Here is a 20,545-nt window from a genome sequence, read left to right on the forward strand (position 1 = left end):
AGTGTTTCTGGAGCCTTTTGTCAGCATCATCTGCCATAGGCTCAGTCATCTTTCTTAAGTTTCAATCACGAAAACCATCCGCTTTCACCAAGAGAAGGAAAGGTTCCATGGTGTAATGGTTAGCACTCTGGACTTTGAATCCAGCGATCTGAGTTCAAATCTCGGTGGAACCTTCGGCTGATCAAAGTTTTGACGACTATTGCTTAAGAGACAGTAAAACATCAAGAATCCTTATTTTGCCCCCCCCCTGGCATAGTGATAAAATGCTGAAATGAGCCATGTTCTCACAGCTTGAAAGTTGGCACCATTGAAAAAAGAATTGAAAAAAAGTCCGGCTCAAATCTCTCTCAAACGGATATATATGCCCTCATCAGAGAATTGTTCCTCAGGGATAGACAGCATTCTAGATCCTCGGGCTAAAAAGAGAAACGCGGAAAAAGCACACCCCCTCAGAAAAGAAATAAGTAGTTGTGGCCGAGTGGTTAAGGCGATGGACTAGAAATCCGTTGGGGTCTCCCCGCGCAGGTTCAAATCCTGCCGACTACGTCAATGTCTGCCTTTCTTCTTTGCTCATAAAAATTCAATCATTCACCCCAAAATGGATCTTATTTTGACCATTTAAATATATCATCTTTCTTAGTTCTTGAGAATCACCCCTTTTTGGATAAGCAGTGTTCATATGAATGATCAGTTTTAAGAGTTGTTGATGCTAATTTAAAGACTTTGTTAGATCATACTCTATATTTAAAAAAGAAGAACTAAATCCGGCCATTTTCACTCTAAACTTTACTTCTTATACTCTAGTCCTGCCCAAGCAAATCTCACGGGATAAAAAAAACAATAAAAAATTAGATCGAGAGAGATTAAGCTGCCATTATGCAATGCTGTCATGTTTGGTCAGTGTTTTTGGAGCCTTTTATCTGAATCATTTGCCATAGGCTCAGTCATCTTTCTTAAGCTTAAAGCACGAAAACAAAGCACCTCCTCATCTAGACAGCAAGGTTCCATGGTGTAATGGTTAGCACGCTGGACTCTGAATCCAGCGATCTGAGTTCAAATCTCAGTGGAACCTGGTGTTCAACTTTAACTGCTCACAGTTTTGACAACCTTTGCTTAAGGGACAGTAAAACATAGAGAATCCTTATTTTGCCAGCACTCGGCGTAGAGATAAATTGCTGAAATGAGCCACATTTTCACAGCTTGAAAGTTGGCACCATTGAAAAAAAAAGAAGAAAGAAGTCCAGCTCAAATCTCTTTTAAACAGATATATATTCCCTCTTCAGAGAATTGTTCCTCAGGGATAGACAGCATTCTAGATCCTAGGGCTAAAAAGAGAAACACGGAAAAGGCACACCCATCAGAAGAGAGATGAGTAGTCGTGGCCGAGTGGTTAAGGCGATGGACTAGAAGTCCATTGGGGTCTCCCCGCGAAGGTTCAAATCCTGCCGACTACGTCAAAGTTTGCCTTTCTTCCTTACGCATAAAATTCAGTCAATCACCCCAAAATGGATCTTGTTTTGACCGTTTAAAAAAAATATTTCTTAATGAAAATGTAATTCTTGAAAATAACCCCTTTTGGAAAAAACAGTGTTCATATGAATTATCTGTTTTAAGAGTTGTTGATGCTAATCTGAAGACATTGCTAGATCATACTCTATATTTAAAAAAGAAGGACTAAATCCTGCCATTTTCACTCTAAACTTTACTTCTTATATAGAGATGAGCGAACAGTGTTCTATCGAACACATGTTTGATCGGATATCAGGGTGTTCGCTATGTTCGAATCGAATCGAACACCGCGTGGTAAAGTGCGCCAAAATTCGATTCCCCTCCCACCTTCCTTGGCGCCTTTTTTGCACCAATAACAGTGCAGGGGAGGTGGGACAGGAACTACGACACCGGGGGCATTGAAAAAAATTGGAAAAAGTCATTGGCTGCCGAAATCAGGTGACCTCCATTTTAGACGAATAGTGGATTTCAAATCCGGGTCATATGAGAATGTGAACTTTGTGACTATGAGACAGGGATAGCTGTACAGGCAGGGATAGCTAGGGATAACCTTTATTTAGGGGGGAATGTTATTAAAAATAACTTTTTGGGGCTCTATCGGGTGTGTAATTGTGATTTTTGTGAGATAAACTTTTTCCCATAGGGATGCATTGGCCAGCGCTGATTGGCCAGAGTACGGAACTCGACCAATCAGCGCTGGCTCTGCTGGAGGAGGCGGAGTCTAAGATCGCTCCACACCAGTCTCCATTCAGGTCCGACCTTAGACTCCGCCTCCTCCAGCAGAGCCAGCGCTGATTGGCCGAATTCCGTACTCTGGCCAATAAGCACTGGCTAATGCATTGTATTGGCGTGATGAAGCAGTGCTGAATGTGTGTGCTTAGCACACACATTCAGCTCTACTTCATCGGGCTAATAGAATGCATTGGCCAATCAGCGCTGGCCAATGCATTCTATTAGCTTGATGAAGCAGAGTGTGCACAAGGGTTCAAGCGCACCCTCGGCTCTGATGTAGCAGAGCCGAGGCTGCACAAGGGTTCAAGCGCACCCTCGGCTCTGATGTAGCAGAGCCGAGGGTGCACTTGAACCCTTGTGCAGCCTCGGCTCTGCTACATCAGAGCCGAGGGTGCGCTTGAACCCTTGTGCACCCTCGGCTCTGCTACATCAGAGCCGAGGGTGCGCTTGAACCCTTGTGCACACTCTGCTTCATCAAGCTAATAGAATGCATTGGCCAGCGCTGATTGGCCAATGCATTCTATTAGCCCGATGAAGTAGAGCTGAATGTGTGTGCTAAGCACACACATTCAGCACTGCTTCATCACGCCAATACAATGCATTAGCCAGTGCTGATTGGCCAGAGTATGGAATTCGGCCAATCAGCGCTGGCTCTGCTGGAGGAGGCGGAGTCTAAGGTCGGACCTGAATGGAGACTGGTGTGGAGCGATCTTAGACTCCGCCTCCTCCAGCAGAGCCAGTGCTGATTGGTCGAGTTCCGTACTCTGGCCAATCAGCGCTGGCCAATGCATTCTATTAGCCCGATGAAGTACAGCTGAATGTGTGTGCTTAGCACACACATTCAGCTCTACTTCATCGGGCTAATAGAATGCATTGGCCAATCAGCGCTGGCCAATGCATTCTATTAGCGTGAACTGAGTTTGCACAGGGGTTCTAGTGCACCCTTGGCTCTGCTACATCAGATTGCTACATCTGATGTAGCAGTGCCGAGTGTGCATCAGATGTGTAGTTGAGCAAAACTGACTCAGCACTGCTAAGTCTCTGCATTCGCATAGGAATGCATTGGCCAGCCTTCGGCCAATCAGCGCTGGCTCTGCCGGAGGAGGCGGAGTCTAAGGTCGGACCTGAATGGAGACTGGTGTGGAGCGATCTTAGACTCCGCCTCCTCCAGCAGAGCCAGCGCTGATTGGTCGAGTTCCGTACTCTGGCCAATCAGCACTGGCCAATGCATTTCTATGGGGAAAAGTTAGCTTGCGCAAATCGCAAACTGACAGGGATTTCCATGAAATAAAGTGACTTTTATGCCCCCAGACATGCTTCCCCTGCTGTCCCAGTGTCATTCCAGGGTGTTGGTATCATTTCCTGGGGTGTCATAGTGGACTTGGTGACCCTCCAGACACGAATTTGGGTTTCCCCCTTAACGAGTATATGTTCCCCATAGACTATAATGGGGTTCGAAACCCATTCGAACAGTGAGCGGCTGTTCGAATCGAATTTCGAACCTCGAACATTTTAGTGTTCGCTCATCTCTATTCTTATACTCTAGTACTGCCTAAGGAAAACTCACGGGATAAAAAACAATAAAAAACATAGATCGAGAGAGGTTAAGCTGCTACTATGAAGTGCTTTTACGTTTGGTCAGTGTTTCTGGAGCCTTTTGTCAGCATCATCTGCCATAGGCTCAGTCATCTTTCTTAAGTTTCAATCATGAAAACCATCCGCTTTCACCAAGAGAAGGAAAGGTTCCATGGTGTAATAGTTAGCACTCTGGACTTTAAATCCAGCGATCTGAGTTCAAATCTCGGTGGAACCTTCGGCTGATCAAAGTTTTGACGACTTTTGCTTAAGAGACAGTAAAACATCAAGAATCCTTATTTTGCCAGCCCCTGGCATAGTGATAAAATGCTGAAATGAGCCATGCTCTCACAGCTTGAAAGTTGGCACCACTGAAAAAAGAATTGAAAAAAAAGTCCGGCTCAAATCTCTCTCAAACGGATATATATGCCCTCTTCAGAGAATTGTTCCTCAGGGATAGACAGCATTCTAGATCCTCGGGCTAAAAAGAGAAACGCGGAAAAGGCACACCCCCTCAGAAAGGAAATGAGTAGTCGTGGCCAAGTGGTTAAGGCGATGGACTAGAAATCCATTGGGGTCTCCCCGCGCAGGTTCAAATCCTGCCGACTACGTCAATGTCTGCCTTTCTTCTTTGCTCATAAAAATTCAATCATTCACCCCAAAATGGATCTTATTTTGACCATTTAAATATATCATCTTTCTTAGTTCTTGAGAATCACCCCTTTTTGGATAAGCAGTGTTCATATGAATAATCAGTTTTAAGAGTTGTTGATGCTAATTTAAAGACTTTGTTAGATCATACTCTATATTTAAAAAAGAAGGACTAAATCCTGCCATTTTCACTCTAAACTTTACTTCTTATACTCTAGTCCTGCCCAAGCAAATCTCACGGGATAAAAAAAACAATAAAAAATTAGATTGAGAGAGATTAAGCTGCCATTATGCAATGCTGTCATGTTTGGTCAGTGTTTTTGGAGCCTTTTGTCTGAATCATTTGCCATAGGCTCAGTCATCTTTCTTAAGTTTAAAGCACGAAAACAAAGCACCTCCACATCTAGACAGCAAGGTTCCATGGTGTAATGGTTAGCACTCTGGACTCTGAATCCAGCGATCTGAGTTCAAATCTCAGTGGAACCTGGTGTTCGACGTTAACTGCTCACAGATTTGACGACATTTGCTTAAGGGACAGTAAAACATAGAGAATCGTTATTTTGCCAGCGCTCGGCGTAGAGATAAATTGCTGAAATGAGCCACATTTTCACAGCTTTAAAGTTGGCACCATTGAAAAAAAAAGAAGAAAGAAGTCCAGCTCAAATCTCTTTTAAACAGATATATATTCCCTCTTCAGAGAATTGTTCCTCAGGGATAGACAGCATTCTAGATCCTAGGGCTAAAAAGAGAAACACGGAAAAGGCACACCCATCAGAAGAGAAATGAGTAGTCGTGGCCGAGTGGTTAAGGCGATGGACTAGAAATCCATTGGGGTCTCCCCTCGCAGGTTCAAATCCTGCCGACTACGTCAAAGTTTGCCTTTCTTCTTTACGCATAAAATTCAGTCAATCACCCCAAAATGGATCTTGTTTTGACCGTTTAAAAAAAATATTTCTTAATGAAAATGTAATTCTTGAAAATAACCCCTTTTGGAAAAAACAGTGTTCATATGAATTATCTGTTTTAAGAGTTGTTGATGCTAATCTGAAGACATTGCTAGATCATACTCTATATTTAAAAAAGAAGGACTAAATCCTGCCATTTTCACTCTAAACTTTACTTCTTATACTCTAGTGCTGCCTAAGGAAAACTCACGGGATAAAAAACAATAAAAAACATAGATCGAGAGAGGTTAAGCTGCTACTATGAAGTGCTTTTACGTTTGGTCAGTGTTTCTGGAGCCTTTTGTCAGCATCATCTGCCATAGGCTCAGTCATCTTTCTTAAGTTTCAATCACGAAAACCATCCGCTTTCACTTTTTGGATAAGCAGTGTTCATATGAATGATCAGTTTTAAGAGTTGTTGATGCTAATTTAAAGACTTTGTTAGATCATACTCTATATTTAAAAAAGAAGGACTAAATCCTGCCATTTTCACTCTAAACTTTACTTCTTATACTCTAGTCCTGCCCAAGCAAATCTCACGGGATAAAAAAAACAATAAAAAATTAGATCGAGAGAGATTAAGCTGCCATTATGCAATGCTGTCATGTTTGGTCAGTGTTTTTGGAGCCTTTTGTCTGAATCATTTGCCATAGGCTCAGTCATCTTTCTTAAGTTTAAAGCACGAAAACAAAGCACCTCCACATCTAGAAAGCAAGGTTCCATGGTGTAATGGTTAGCACTCTGGACTCTGAATCCAGCGATCTGAGTTCAACTCTTAGTGGAACCTGGTGTTCGACGTTAACTGCTCACAGTTTTGACGACATTTGCTTAAGGGACAGTAAAACATAGAGAATCCTTATTTTGCCAGCGCTCGGCGTAGAGATAAATTGCTGAAATGAGCCACATTTTCACAGCTTTAAAGTTGGCACCATTGAAAAAAAAAGAAGAAAGAAGTCCAGCTCAAATCTCTTTTAAACAGATATATATTCCCTCTTCAGAGAATTGTTCCTCAGGGATAGACAGCATTCTAGATCCTAGGGCTAAAAAGAGAAACACGGAAAAGGCACACCCATCAGAAGAGAAATGAGTAGTCGTGGCCGAGTGGTTAAGGCGATGGACTAGAAATCCATTGGGTTCTCCCCTCGCAGGTTCAAATCCTGCCGACTACGTGAAAGTTTGCCTTTCTTCTTTACGCATAAAATTCAGTCAATCACCCCAAAATGGATCTTGTTTTGACCGTTTAAAAAAAATATTTCTTAATGAAAATGTAATTCTTGAAAATAACCCCTTTTGGAAAAAACAGTGTTCATATGAATTATCTGTTTTAAGAGTTGTTGATGCTAATCTGAAGACATTGCTAGATCATACTCTATATTTAAAAAAGAAGGACTAAATCCTGCCATTTTCACTCTAAACTTTACTTCTTATACTCTAGTGCTGCCTAAGGAAAACTCACGGGATAAAAAACAATAAAAAACATAGATCGAGAGAGGTTAAGCTGCTACTATGAAGTGCTTTTACGTTTGGTCAGTGTTTCTGGAGCCTTTTGTCAGCATCATCTGCCATAGGCTCAGTCATCTTTCTTAAGTTTCAATCACGAAAACCATCCGCTTTCACCAAGAGAAGGAAAGGTTCCATGGTGTAATAGTTAGCACTCTGGACTTTGAATCCAGCGATCTGAGTTCAAATCTCGGTGGAACCTTCGGCTGATCAAAGTTTTGACGACTTTTGCTTAAGAGACAGTAAAACATCAAGAATCCTTATTTTGCCAGCCCCTGGCATAGTGATAAAATGCTGAAATGAGCCATGCTCTCACAGCTTGAAAGTTGGCACCACTGAAAAAAGAATTGAAAAAAAAGTCCGGCTCAAATCTCTCTCAAACGGATATATATGCCCTCTTCAGAGAATTGTTCCTCAGGGATAGACAGCATTCTAGATCCTCGGGCTAAAAAGAGAAACGCGGAAAAGGCACACCCCCTCAGAAAGGAAATGAGTAGTCGTGGCCGAGTGGTTAAGGCGATGGACTAGAAATTCATTGGGGTCTCCCCACGCAGGTTCAAATCCTTCCGACTACGTCAATGTCTGCCTTTCTTCTTTGCTCATAAAAATTCAATCATTCACCCCAAAATGCATCTTATTTTGACCGTTTAAATATATCGTCTTTCTTAGTTCTTGAGAATCACCCCTTTTTGGATAAGCAGTGTTCAAATGAATGATCAGTTTTAAGAGTTGTTGATGCTAATTTAAAGACTTTGTTAGATCATACTCTATATTTAAAAAAGAAGGACTAAATCCTGCCATTTTCACTCTAAACTTTACTTCTTATACTCTAGTCCTGCCCAAGCAAATCTCACGGGATAAAAAAAACAATAAAAAATTAGATCGAGAGAGATTAAGCTGCCATTATGCAATGCTGTCATGTTTGGTCAGTGTTTTTGGAGCCTTTTGTCTGAATCATTTGCCATAGGCTCAGTCATCTTTCTTAAGTTTAAAGCACGAAAACAAAGCACCTCCACATCTAGGCAGCAAGGTTCCATGGTGTAATGGTTAGCACTCTGGACTCTGAATCCAGCGATCTGAGTTCAAATCTCAGTGGAACCTGGTGTTCGACGTTAACTGCTCACAGATTTGACGACATTTGCTTAAGGGACAGTAAAACATAGAGAATCGTTATTTTGCCAGCGCTCGGCGTAGAGATAAATTGCTGAAATGAGCCACATTTTCACAGCTTGAAAGTTGGCACCATTGAAAAAAAAAGAAGAAAGAAGTCCAGCTCAAATCTCTTTTAAACAGATATATATTCCCTCTTCAGAGAATTGTTCCTCAGGGATAGACAGCATTCTAGATCCTAGGGCTAAAAAGAGAAACACGGAAAAGGCACACCCATCAGAGGAGAAATGAGTAGTCGTGGCCGAGTGGTTAAGGCGATGGACTAGAAATCCATTGGGGTCTCCCCTCGCAGGTTCAAATCCTGCCGACTACGTCAAAGTTTGCCTTTCTTCTTTACGCATAAAATTCAGTCAATCACCCCAAAATGGATCTTGTTTTGACCGTTTAAAAATATTTCTTAATGAAAATGTAATTCTTGAAAATAACCCCTTATGGAAAAAACAGTGTTCATATGAATTATCTGTTTTAAGAGTTGTTGATGCTAATCTGAAGACATTGCTAGATCATACTCTATATTTAAAAAAGAAGGACTAAATCCTGCCATTTTCACTCTAAACTTTACTTCTTATACTCTAGTGCTGCCTAAGGAAAACTCACGGGATAAAAAACAATAAAAAACATAGATCGAGAGAGGTTAAGCTGCTACTATGAAGTGCTTTTACGTGTGGTCAGTGTTTCTGGAGCCTTTTGTCAGCATCATCTGCCATAGGCTCAGTCATCTTTCTTAAGTTTCAATCACGAAAACCATCCGCTTTGACCCAGAGAAGGAAAGGTTCCATGGTGTAATGGTTAGCACTCTGGACTTTGAATCCAGCGATCTGAGTTCAAATCTCGGTGGAACCTTCGGCTGATCAAAGTTTTGACGACTTTTGCTTAAGAGACAGTAAAACATCAAGAATCCTTATTTTGCCAGCCCCTGGAATAGTGATAAAATGCTGAAATGAGCCATGTTCTCACAGCTTGAAAGTTGGCACCATTGAAAAAAGAATTGAAAAAAAAAGTCCGGCTCAAATCTCTCTCAAACGGATATATATGCCCTCTTCAGAGAATTGTTCCTCAGGGATAGACAGCATTCTAGATCCTCGGGCTAAAAAGAGAAACGCGGAAAAGGCACACCCCCTCAGAAAGGAAATGAGTAGTCGTGGCTGAGTGGTTAAGGCGATGGACTAGAAATCCATTGGGGTCTCCCCGCGCAGGTTCAAATCCTGCCGACTACGTCAATGTCTGCCTTTCTTCTTTGCTCATAAAAATTCAATCATTCACCCCAAAATGGATCTTATTTTGACCGTTTAAATATATCATCTTTCTTAGTTCTTGAGAATCACCCCTTTTTCGATAAGCATTGTTCATTTGAATGATCAGTTTTAAGAGTTGTTGATGCTAATTTAAAGACTTTGTTAGATCATACTCTATATTTAAAAAAGAAGGACTAAATCCTGCCATTTTCACTCTAAACTTTACTTCTTATACTCTAGTCCTGCCCAAGCAAATCTCACGGGATAAAAAAAACAATAAAAAATTAGATCGAGAGAGATTAAGCTGCCATTATGCAATGCTGTCATGTTTGGTCAGTGTTTTTGGAGCCTTTTGTCTGAATCATTTGCCATAGGCTCAGTCATCTTTCTTAAGTTTAAAGCACGAAAACAAAGCACCTCCACATCTAGACAGCAAGGTTCCATGGTGTAATGGTTAGCACTCTGGACTCTGAATCCAGCGATCTGAGTTCAAATCTCAGTGGAACCTGGTGTTCAACTTTAACTGCTCACAGTTTTGACGACCTTTGCTTAAGGGACAGTAAAACATAGAGAATCCTTATTTTGCCAGCGCTCGGCGTAGCGATGAATTGCTGAAATGAGCCACATTTTCACAGCTTGAAAGTTGGCACCATTGAAAAAAAAAGAAGAAAGAAGTCCAGCTCAAATCTCTTTTAAACAGATATATATTCCCTCTTCAGAGAATTGTTCCTCAGGGATAGACAGCATTCTAGATCCTAGGGCTAAAAAGGGAAACGGCCTCAGGAAAGAACAAATATCGTCGCCCGTGTCCTTTCCGTAGGCCGCTGATTTGGACTCAGTGGTTACCACTTATGCAAAAAATAAAAAAACACCCTGTAGCAGCAGGTGGGAGATACTGGAGCATATAAAGATAACAGTTATGGGCGGGTTCACACCATCGCCTTGTCTCCACTGTAGGCAATGCAGCGGGTTTCCGTCATCTGCCTGAGAAACTGGACAGGAGACAGAAACCCGTCGGTCAGTTTTCAAACCGGGTTTGCAAAGTGTCCGCCCATGAGAATCTTCTGCCTCTCTGCGGAGAAACCGTTTTTTTTTTAACCGGATACAAAGTCGGATATGCAGGACTTTGTGTCCGGTAAAAAAAAAAAAATGTTTCACTGCAGAGAGGCAGAAGATTCTCATGGGCGGACACTTTGCAAACCCGGTTTGAAAACTGACCGACGGGTTTCCATCCACTGTCCAGTTTCGCTGGCAGAAGACAGAAACCTGCAAAGCGGAGACCAGGGCAGGTGTGAACCTGCCGTACCCTGGACAACTCCTTTAACGTATTCAGTAGCTGAATACCAGCGCTTGATTTCCGTTTTCAGGTTTCCAGTCAGACCGTGTCCGGCCGTGAGCGTTTTGTCCTCTCCGCGGTGAAACCGTTTTTTTTTTTTAACCGGACACAAAGTTCTGCAAGTCCGACTTTGTCTCTGGTTAAAAAAATAAACCGGTTTCGCCGCGGAGAGCACAAAACGCTGCCTGGCGCTCACGGACGGACACTTTTCAAACCCATTCAAATGAATAGGTTTGAAACATGACTGCAGGTTTCCGTCTCCTGTCCAGTTTCGGTCAGGAAATGGAAACCTGCATAACGCAGATGTGAATGAGCCCTTGTTGCACGGACTCGCATGGATCTTTTCCACAGTATAACATAGCACTCTGAGTGACAATAACATGCCATTCTCTAGACTAGACTAGCACGGACTCCCTACCACAAGCCTAGAACAGAACCCGCTCCTGTCACCACAACTAGTGTTCGAACGAGCCGCCTCAGTGTGTGTGCCGTTTTACGCCGGGAGTGACGTCACCATCCCGCCCATCTTCCTCAGTGCATAGGAATGTAGGAGTACGTAGCCAGCAGAGGGCGCGGCCTGGGTCGCTAGTGCGAGTGTGTGGTGACGTTGCATGTGCCGTGTCGCTGACCCGTTTCTTGTCACGTTGTGTGATTCACACTGCTCTGGATTCAGACTGTGGACTTTGTGATGCGACGCGACACTCAATGCCCGCGGCCGTGTCCATGAGCAGAGCTGCCCGGGAGCAGGGTGAGTAATTCAGGTCCTGTCACTTGTGGTGGAAGCAGAATGCGGTGTATAGGAATACTTCCTGCATACAGACTCGTGCGGTTTTAGGTTTGTGGTGCGATTCTAGTAATGTCCTTTCTTCATGGTGGGATTGGCACGTCTGTAATGTGTGTATTCTGTCTGACTGGATGTATGACACCCTGTGTGTGCCCATAATGTGTCACCTCAGTATAGGGTCACGTGTCCTCCACCCCTGGGTTATAACTTTGGAAGTGAAAAGGGTTTTAATTGATAGGGCTAGGTTCACACTAGTGTCCAGAATTCCTTTCAATGCGTCCGTTTGGGTTCCTGGAGAACGGAAACCTAATTCGTGCAAAAAGCAGTTACCTGGGGTCCCAAAAAATACGCAGCACCGCTACACGTTTTTCATGCGGATTGCGTGACAGAAAACCCCAACGGAGTGCTAGTGTGAACCTAGCCTGAGATATGTGGTTGGTTATTTTGTGGCACCCTTGGTTTGAAGAGATCACGTCATTACAGAGAGCAGCTTTTTCCAGAAAACATACCACCGCGCAATATATTTTGACAGCGGCTGTTCTTGGTATCGCACTTGGAATTAACTTGAATGGGACTGAGCTGCTGACAGTCAATGTGACCGATGAATATGAGGTCACGTGCCCTGTGAAGCAGAAGTGGCGCTCATGGAGTTCCGATGTAGCCGCAAACAGCTGATCTGCAGGGTGCCGGACCCACATGTATCTTCAATTGATTATCTGTCCAAAGGATAGGTCGTCATTTAATAAAGGCTAGAAAAATCTTTTTAAGCTGAGTTCACAAGGAGTTTTTTGGACCAGATTTTAACGTGGGAATCCGCCTCAGAATCCGCTCAAAAAAACGTCTGTCGCGGCATTCCGCTCTGAATCAGGCCCAAATGAATGGGCCTAGTCGGGATGAAGTTTCGTGCCGCAGACGCCCTTGGTTGATTCAGTCACGGTATCCGTGGCAAGATAGAGCAGCTCTTTTCTTTTTTCTTCGAGTGGGAAAAAAGAAGTGAACGGCTCCCATTGAAGTCAATGGGATGTGTTTTTTGGAGCCGGATCCTGAGGTGGATTCCACGTCAAAATCCGGTCCAAAAAACACAGTGTGAACTCAGCTTTAGGCCAAACGTTGCGGAAAAGTTGAATTCTTGTGGATTTTGCAGCATTTCTTGAGCCAGATTGGTTCTGAAAGTAATGGGAAATGTAAAAGAACTACATACTTCTTCTTTCTGGTAAGTTCACTGACTTGACTGAAAAGACAAAAAACGCATTGTTACCGTAGTGTGTGACTTCAACCTGAAGGCCGGGTCCCCACATGGTGTAAATAGTTGTCGTTTTACAGTCCCTGCAAATTGCGGTAAAATACACGTTACAGGCATGCTGCAATTTCCAAAAATGTTGCATTTTTGGAAATCGCAACATGTCCATTATACCTACAGAAACGGCGGTGATTTCCTTATAGGTATAATGGAAACAGAAAGTGCGCAGATTTCTGTGAAAAGCGCTGCAGGAAAAACTGAGATGCGTTGCCGCTGTGGTTTCTCCCGCAACACTTTTTTGCTGCGGCCTGCTGCATGGGGCCTTTGCTGAAAGTGGGCTTTTCATGTCATCTGATGTCGGCAGTATTAAATACCACTAGAACGCTTTGTCAGTATGCGCCCCGGTGCCAGAGATATCGGCAGTGTTAGGCTCTATTCCCACGGAGTAACGCGCTGCGCATTCAGACATGTATACATGTGTCAGAGTGTGAGCGCTCAAAACAGATCCCATTCACTTCAATGTGTGCTGGCTTACGGGCGCTACACATTGAAATCAATGGGAGGCTTTTTAACCCATTGATTTCAGTATGTAGCGCGCATGAGCCGGCACACATGGAAGTGAATGGGATCTGTTTTGAGCGCTCACACTCTGACACGTGTATACGTGTCTGAATGTGCGGCGCATTACTCCGTGGGAATGGAGCCTTAGTTTCAGCATCAGTATAACCACTATTAAAAGGGTGGGTCTTATAGCCTAGTGTCATCGCACCGTGTTGCCCTAGCCCAAAAAGAGATATCTTAGAAAGGTCTTGCGTTCATCTGTTCAGTTGAGAGACAACCAAGCTGTAATACTTCATGAGCCTTAATCCACTCATATTTATGGGCTGCAACGTTTCATTCATTTATTCAGTGTTACCTTTGTATGTTTTTCCTGTACGGCAGCTAGTCGCGAGTATAGTTTTCACTTCCTGTTAATGGTACTAACATGACTGGTTGGGAAAAAGTTGAAGGGTAACTAAGTTTTTAAAAAACTTTTGATTTTCTGCCAGCATTTGTGTCATTTAATACATTTTTTAATGTAATTTGTGGTTCCTTTTTTGAAAATATGGGCAATAGAACATGATGCAAAACACTTCCTAATATATATATCCTGTTTAAATTCGCCCACTGACCACAACTTTGATGTTTTGTTTGCAAGCCCACTACCCCTCCCTATGAGCAGTTCAGCCAGCAAACAAAACGTCTCAGCAGCATGTGATCTCAGATTTGAGAGTGATTTGTTACCTGGTCAGATATGTGCTACAGGACTGAAGAAGACATCTAACGCAACACAGACCCCAGCGAGGGAGTTTGCTCACAGGCAATGTGTCCTGGAGAAGGAGAGGGGTACACGAAGAGTGAGAGCAGGAAGATGCATCATGGGAGTTGTAGTTTCTCCACAGATTCACTGCATGTAAATAAGTGATACAAGGTACAACAAGTAATGTAAATCTAAGCAAAGGGTGTACAAGGGAACAGTGAGCAGGGATGAACTTGGGCTTTCTGCCGCCACCCCCCCCGACAAGGGCGGTGCTGAGGGGCGGAGCCGAGTGGAAAGGGGGTGGAGTCGAGCGGAAAGGGGGCGTGGTCGAGCGGAGCGAGCGGCGTTCGCAGGGAGAGGACCTGCTCTCTGCCTGAGTGTGAGGGGCGGCCGCTGGAGCAGCGCTGCATCCAGCAGGGCCGCCCCAATACACCGCTCGCTTCCCGTGTCGGGCTGCAGACACGGTGACGCTAAGCCAGTCCAGGACAGCTTGTCCTGGACTGGCTTAGGTCAGCAAAAATGCCGCCCTCCCGAGGCCCTGGCATAGCGCCGCCTGAAGCGGTTGCTTCAGGTCGCCTCATGGGAGGTGCACCGCTGACAGTGAGTATTTAGGACTGCTTTGGATATATTTGCAAATCATTTTTGGAAGTTGGATAACTCTTTTAATTGACCCTTAGGAGACGTGGACATTTTTAATTTTTTACTTTTCTTTTTTTTTTTTACTCCTTACAGTCCAAAAGCCATAACTTTCTCATATTTCTGTCTGTTTTGAAGTCCAACTTGTCACGTAAAAAAATCAAAAACGCAGTACTGCCATTTTCTAATGGGCTTTGTTTTTACGGCTTCGACTCTGCGATAAAAATGCTATGTTAGCATGCTATTTATATACTTTTTATCATGTTGCAATAACTTTACAAAAAATTCAAAATTTTGAAGAAAAAATTCTTTGAATCACTATATTCTGACCCCTGTAACTTTTTTATATTGCAGTATACGGAGTTGTGTAAGGCGTCTTTTTCTGCGGGACAATATGTAGATTTTATTGATTCCACAATGGGGAATGTATGTTGTTTTGATCACTTTTTATTCCTTTTTTTTTAGGAAGGTTATTTGGCGAAAAAAAAACACCAAATCAGCCATTTTGATTCGTTTTCTTGCTACGCCGTTTACCGTATGGGATAAATGTTTTTATATTTTAATAGTTTGGGCGTTTCCGGACTTGGGGATGCCTAAAGAGTTTAGGTTCACTTTTGTTTATTTATTTATTTATATGTAATCTAGGGAAAGTGGGGGTGATTTTAATTTTTAGTTTATTTTTTTAAATTTTATACTTGGAAAAACATTTTCTTTTTCCAGGGAGTAGTAATATATCATATATACTAGAGTATAAGCCGGCTTTTTCAGCACAGTTTTTATGCTGAAAAAGCCCCCCTCGGCTTATACTCTATTCAGGGTCCACGGAACACAGAGATCGGCAAGGAGCTGCATAAATTAAACAAAGGGGGAGGTCCTTTAGTGCTACTGCTCAGTGATTGGCTTGTCGTGTAGGTCACGTGACTGTGATGTCATTAAAGGTCCTGTAGCCACTAGAATATAACATCTGCAGATAAGTCATTGGCCATTATGTGCAGGATTCATTGTGTCTTCTAGAAGATGTCTGTCGTATGGAGGAGAGGAAGCTACAGTAAAGTGAAAATAAAACACACAGGTACTTGCTGGGATTACTATTCCTAGCAATGTCAGGCATTTGGGGTTATTAATTTAGTTTCTGTAACTCCATGTGCCTCACATTAATTGCAGTTAACACCATCATGTCCCTCATATTAACCCCTGTGTGCCCCATATTAGAGCCCTTCACACGGCGTAAGCACGCTGCTCATTTAGACACGTAGCGCGTAGTGTGGCGCTTCAAAACAGAGCCCATTGATTTAAATGGGAAGCACGTGTATATGCCGATATACGCACGCTTCCCATTGAAATCAATGGGCTCTGTTTTGAAGCTGCGCGCTCGGACACGTGTATACATGTCTAAATGAGCGGCGCGCTTACGCCGTGTGAAGGGGCCCTGAGGGTTACGAAGATACCTCATTATTGCCTCCATATGTCCCACATATCCTTGAACAGCTGAAATGTGAGGAAACCAGCAATTGGATCTCCTCCGACCAGATATCTATGGCCTATTCTAAGGATAAGCCATACATCTAAAAAAAAAAAAAATCATAGAAACCCCTTCTATAAATGAGTTTGGAAATCAATGGGGGGGGGGGAGTCCGACCACACAGACTGATCAGGAGAACTTTCATCCCCTTTTGTAAATGGAGCAGCATTTATAAGATAACACCATTGAAATGAATGGAGTGGTGTCCAAGCTAATTGATTATTGCTTCATGCAGAAGGGGGAATCATTGGTGGTCTGAGCAGTCCGTTCATGGAAAAACACCTCTAAGTATAAGTTTCCCAGCTACACTCCATAAGAGACTGCTTTTGAAGACATTTAGTATTACTCTCAGTCTTATCATTCCAGTATAGATGCCTCTACTATAGGAAGTGCAGGTGCATTCTACACATTATATAATCAGTTACCAAATCTGCCTTTGGGTACAGAAAGTTAAAATACTGAGTTGGTGTTCTGGTATTTCCTGTTTAATTTCAGACTGCTTCAAGGCATGGATTGGGATTATACACCACTTCCTAATCTGAATCAGCGGCTCAAAAGGGATTTTATTTACAAATAAACTATACAGTACCAGTCAGTACCAGTCAGAGGTTTGTGCACAACTTTTCATTTCATGTTTTGTCTTGTTTTTTATTTATTTATTTTTGTTAATACACTGTAGATTAATATTGAAGACCTTGACATGGAAACTATGAAGAAATACATAGAATTAAAGGGAACCTACCAGGTCAATTTGGGACACTAAACCCTCCACAGGTCCTTATAGACCTGGGGTGTAGTGTCCCAAATCACCCTGTTGTAATGCAATCCACGGTCACATTAAAAATAAGAAAATAAAAACTTTATACTTACCTAGAGATGAGTCCGATAAGTCTCATCAGACTCATCTCTGGTGCTCCCAGCGCCTGTGCAGTTCTTGAGTGAAGCCAGAGATGGACACCCCAACTTCACTGCGCAACTGCAGGAGATATGGGGCGTGTGCACTGAAAATGCTATGTACTCCTCTGGCTTCATTGAAGAACTGTGGCGAAGCAAGGAGTACAGCGGCAGGGTGAGTATAAAGCTTTTTTATTTTTAATGCAGCCATGGATTACATTATAACAAGGCAATTAGGGACACTATACCTCAAGTCTATAAGAACATGTGGGTGGTTTATTGTACCAAAATGCCCTGGCAGATTCCCCTTAAGTAGCCAATTAAAGTGTTAACTAAGCCAAAATCTGCTTTATATATTTTTTTATATATTTTTTTATATATTTTTTAAAGTACCTTGTTTGCTTTGATGCCAGCTCTGTACAGCTTTCTTTATACCAGCTTCATGAGAAAGTTACCTAAAATAATTTTCAATTTACATGCCTTGTCAAGAGTTAATTTGTCAAATAACTTGCCTTCCTAATGTGTTTGAGGCCATCAGTTGTCTTGTAGAGATGAGCGAGTAGTATTCGTTCGAATATCAAATCCTATTATAGTCTATGGGAAAAAACGGGAATGTTGTTCCGGTTTCCATGGAAACCAAAGTTTGAGACCTTGGATCGTCCAAGTTCCGGAAGTAGCAGGACGAGGAGCACGAGGAGGTTTTTGCATTGAATTCAATGGATTTTTCCTGCGTGGTATTCAACCGATACCAGTATTCAATCAAATAGTTGTATTCGATCGAATACTACTCGCTCATCTCTAGGGTCATTCCGTGTCAAGTGAACCAATGATTTTTCCCTCTTTATTTTTAATTCTTTTGAGATTTTGTCATTTGGTAATAGTGTGTCAGAGAATGCAAAATGTGAAGAAAAAAAAATTCTAGAAATTTTTTTGGATTTTTAATTGATTTTCAAAGTTCAGAAAAAGTGCGAATTTCGGTGTTTCCTGCCTTTAAATTTCTCCTCATAACTTACCGTATTTTACGGACTATAAGGCGCACTGGACTATAAGCCGCATTGCCCATGAGCGCCTTATAGTCCGTCTCGGTTCATATATAAGGCGCACCGGACTATAAGCCGCAGTCCGGTGCGCATTATATCTTATTGAAAGCGGCGGCAGGCAGACTTTGCCAGCAGCCGCTTAACCCCCCGCGTGCCAGCCGCTTCTATTGGAAGCGCTCGGCAGGCGAGGAGGGGCCCTATCAGCAAAATCATGCTGATAGAGTCCAACCGTAAACGTTAGATTAAACTACCCCCCCCCCCCCCCCCCCCCCCCCCCGTTTTAAAATAAAAGCCTGAAACAGAATGTGAAACTTACCGAGCGGTGCAGGGTGGGCGGGCATTCAGGCCTCCTCTTCCTCCGATGTTCCGTCCTCCTCCGGCGCTCGCAAGCTGATAATGGCCAGGGCACATGCGCAGTAGAAGCATTATGATATTGCGCATGCGCCCCGGCCATTATCAGCGAGCGCCGGAGGAGAAGGACGGAACATCGGAGGAAGAGGAGGCCTGAATGCCTGCCCGCCCGCCCTGCACCGCTGGGTAAGTTTCACGTTCTGTTTCAGGCCGGCGTGACGGCAGGGCTGCCGGACACTTCCCATTCATTTCTATGGGAGCCGGCATGCGAGCGCTCCCCATAGAAATGAATGGACTGCTTTTTTCCATTCATTTCTATAGGGAGCGCTCGCATGCCAGCTCCCATAGAAATGAATGGGAAGTGTCTGTCCATTCATTTCTATGGGGAGCGCTCGCATGCCTGCTCCCATAGAAATGAATAGGAAGTGTCCGGCAGCCCTGCTATAACGCCGGCGTGTACGGCTGTGATACACGCCGGCGTTCGGTAGTGTGAATGCACCCTTACGGTGCCTTTTATGTATGTATGGAAGCGGCACGCAGTCTTTGCCGCCGCTTCCATCCATATATAAGCCGCACCGGACTATAAGCCGCACTTACGATTTCTGAGGAAATCGTAGGTTTTTATGTGCGCCTTATAGTCCGGAAAATACGGTAGGCTAGAAAAAAGATAGAGAAACAAAATAAACGCCATTCTACTCAGAACTATACAGGCTTTCACCAAATATGTCACAAGAGTATCTTTGTTAATATTTTACCCATGTGAACGCAAACGCAAAATTCTAAAACGCATTTCCGAAAAAAAAAAACGTTTTATTTAAAAATTTCAAAAAAATGCACATGGGCCTGCTATGCCCTTAGCCACATCTGTACCAAAATTCAAGTTGGGATCACGATGGGATAATATTTTAAAATATAACTATTACAGTGTCATTCCGAAAATCTTGAATTCAGATCTGTTCAGCCTGTGGACAGTGAAGTCCATGAAGTGGTAGAAGGCGGCACAAGATTGGCAATGGATGACATAACTGGTTATGTGACCTGTGAATATGATCGGCGATGGTGGCTGGCTACTGTACTCTCCAAAGATTGTGAAAATGAAGACAATAAAATTGACTTTTTTGCATCCTTCTGGTCCAGCACCATCCTTTGTGTATCCAAGAAAACCAGACATTTTACAAGTCAACAAAAATCAGATATTATCTAAGGTGGAGCCTAACACCGTGACAGGCCGTACATACTCTGTGACACAAAAGGAAATGGCCATTGCTAGTAAGCGCTTATGGACAAGATTACATTTCACTCACTAGAAAGGACAAATTGATGATAAAAGGCCAGTAGTTTAAAAATGTCCTATTAATTGTTTGATTGGTTCATATTTTATAGAATGAGGATTTATCTACTGGACTATTTTTCTTAATAAATTACCGGTACATGTTTAGTGATATAATAAAAAACAATTGTTACATGTAGAAATAGATGTTATAAATATTGGTTCTTGTACTCTTGTTAACATATAATTAGGATGAGACTATATAGAAAATCGCACTTGAGGATATGAGCAGCTTTTTTCTTTCGGTTTGTTCAATGCATTCAGGTTGAAAATGCTGGACAAGTTGTGTTATGATGATAAGATGTATTTATTCTGGCACTTATGGGATTTGTTTTTTGTTTCTCTTTATTGTTGCATATAAATGTTGAATTCAGCAAGTTGTAATTTGAAAAGAAAAAAAGGAAGAAGCTCACACAAACATAAAATCAGATGATTCAAGGCTTAAAAAAAAAAAAAAAAAAATTGATCCCAATTTGGTCCCAAGTTGAAAACCTGTACAAATATAACCAAGAACACAAGTAACACAAATGTATTTTTTCACAATTTTAGAACATACGTTTTTTTTCACAATTGCGCATCAAAACTTTGAATTTGATTTCTCCAAAACAAAATATAAAGAAACATCGTCTTGTGATATATCAAATGAAAGCCGGCACCGCTCTGAGAAAAATGATGCCTCTCCCACCTACAGTGGGGCAAAAAAGTATTTAGTCAGTCACCAATAGTGCAAGTTCCACCACTTAAAAAGATGAGAGGCGTCTGTAATTTACATCATAGGTAGACCTCAACTATGAGA

At 42.6% G+C, this 20,545-nt stretch overlaps 14 non-coding genes across 14 annotated transcripts; all 14 read left to right on the forward strand.

The window, feature by feature from the left end:
- The first annotated feature begins 101 nt into the window (after positions 1–101).
- TRNAQ-UUG (transfer RNA glutamine (anticodon UUG)) lies at positions 102–173 on the forward strand. Its single transcript has one exon. It is a non-coding gene; the product is annotated as a tRNA-Gln (tRNA).
- A 291-nt stretch (positions 174–464) lies between these two features.
- Positions 465–546, forward strand: TRNAS-AGA (transfer RNA serine (anticodon AGA)). The gene has a single exon. It is a non-coding gene; the product is annotated as a tRNA-Ser (tRNA).
- Positions 547–1,000: 454 nt separating this feature from the next.
- Positions 1,001–1,072, forward strand: TRNAQ-CUG (transfer RNA glutamine (anticodon CUG)). Its single transcript has one exon. It is a non-coding gene; the product is annotated as a tRNA-Gln (tRNA).
- Positions 1,073–4,345: 3,273 nt separating this feature from the next.
- On the forward strand, positions 4,346–4,427 carry TRNAS-AGA (transfer RNA serine (anticodon AGA)). The gene has a single exon. It is a non-coding gene; the product is annotated as a tRNA-Ser (tRNA).
- Positions 4,428–4,881: 454 nt separating this feature from the next.
- On the forward strand, positions 4,882–4,953 carry TRNAQ-CUG (transfer RNA glutamine (anticodon CUG)). Its single transcript has one exon. It is a non-coding gene; the product is annotated as a tRNA-Gln (tRNA).
- A 300-nt stretch (positions 4,954–5,253) lies between these two features.
- TRNAS-AGA (transfer RNA serine (anticodon AGA)) lies at positions 5,254–5,335 on the forward strand. The gene has a single exon. It is a non-coding gene; the product is annotated as a tRNA-Ser (tRNA).
- Positions 5,336–6,126: 791 nt separating this feature from the next.
- Positions 6,127–6,198, forward strand: TRNAQ-CUG (transfer RNA glutamine (anticodon CUG)). The gene has a single exon. It is a non-coding gene; the product is annotated as a tRNA-Gln (tRNA).
- Positions 6,199–6,498: 300 nt separating this feature from the next.
- Positions 6,499–6,580, forward strand: TRNAS-AGA (transfer RNA serine (anticodon AGA)). The gene has a single exon. It is a non-coding gene; the product is annotated as a tRNA-Ser (tRNA).
- Positions 6,581–7,041: 461 nt separating this feature from the next.
- Positions 7,042–7,113, forward strand: TRNAQ-UUG (transfer RNA glutamine (anticodon UUG)). Its single transcript has one exon. It is a non-coding gene; the product is annotated as a tRNA-Gln (tRNA).
- Positions 7,114–7,940: 827 nt separating this feature from the next.
- Positions 7,941–8,012, forward strand: TRNAQ-CUG (transfer RNA glutamine (anticodon CUG)). Its single transcript has one exon. It is a non-coding gene; the product is annotated as a tRNA-Gln (tRNA).
- Positions 8,013–8,312: 300 nt separating this feature from the next.
- Positions 8,313–8,394, forward strand: TRNAS-AGA (transfer RNA serine (anticodon AGA)). The gene has a single exon. It is a non-coding gene; the product is annotated as a tRNA-Ser (tRNA).
- Positions 8,395–8,852: 458 nt separating this feature from the next.
- Positions 8,853–8,924, forward strand: TRNAQ-UUG (transfer RNA glutamine (anticodon UUG)). Its single transcript has one exon. It is a non-coding gene; the product is annotated as a tRNA-Gln (tRNA).
- Positions 8,925–9,216: 292 nt separating this feature from the next.
- TRNAS-AGA (transfer RNA serine (anticodon AGA)) lies at positions 9,217–9,298 on the forward strand. Its single transcript has one exon. It is a non-coding gene; the product is annotated as a tRNA-Ser (tRNA).
- Positions 9,299–9,752: 454 nt separating this feature from the next.
- Positions 9,753–9,824, forward strand: TRNAQ-CUG (transfer RNA glutamine (anticodon CUG)). The gene has a single exon. It is a non-coding gene; the product is annotated as a tRNA-Gln (tRNA).
- The last annotated feature ends 10,721 nt before the right edge of the window (positions 9,825–20,545 follow it).

The sequence above is a fragment of the Leptodactylus fuscus genome, chromosome 7, assembly GCF_031893055.1.
Source record: "Leptodactylus fuscus isolate aLepFus1 chromosome 7, aLepFus1.hap2, whole genome shotgun sequence".
NCBI classification, from domain to species: Eukaryota; Metazoa; Chordata; class Amphibia; order Anura; family Leptodactylidae; genus Leptodactylus; species Leptodactylus fuscus.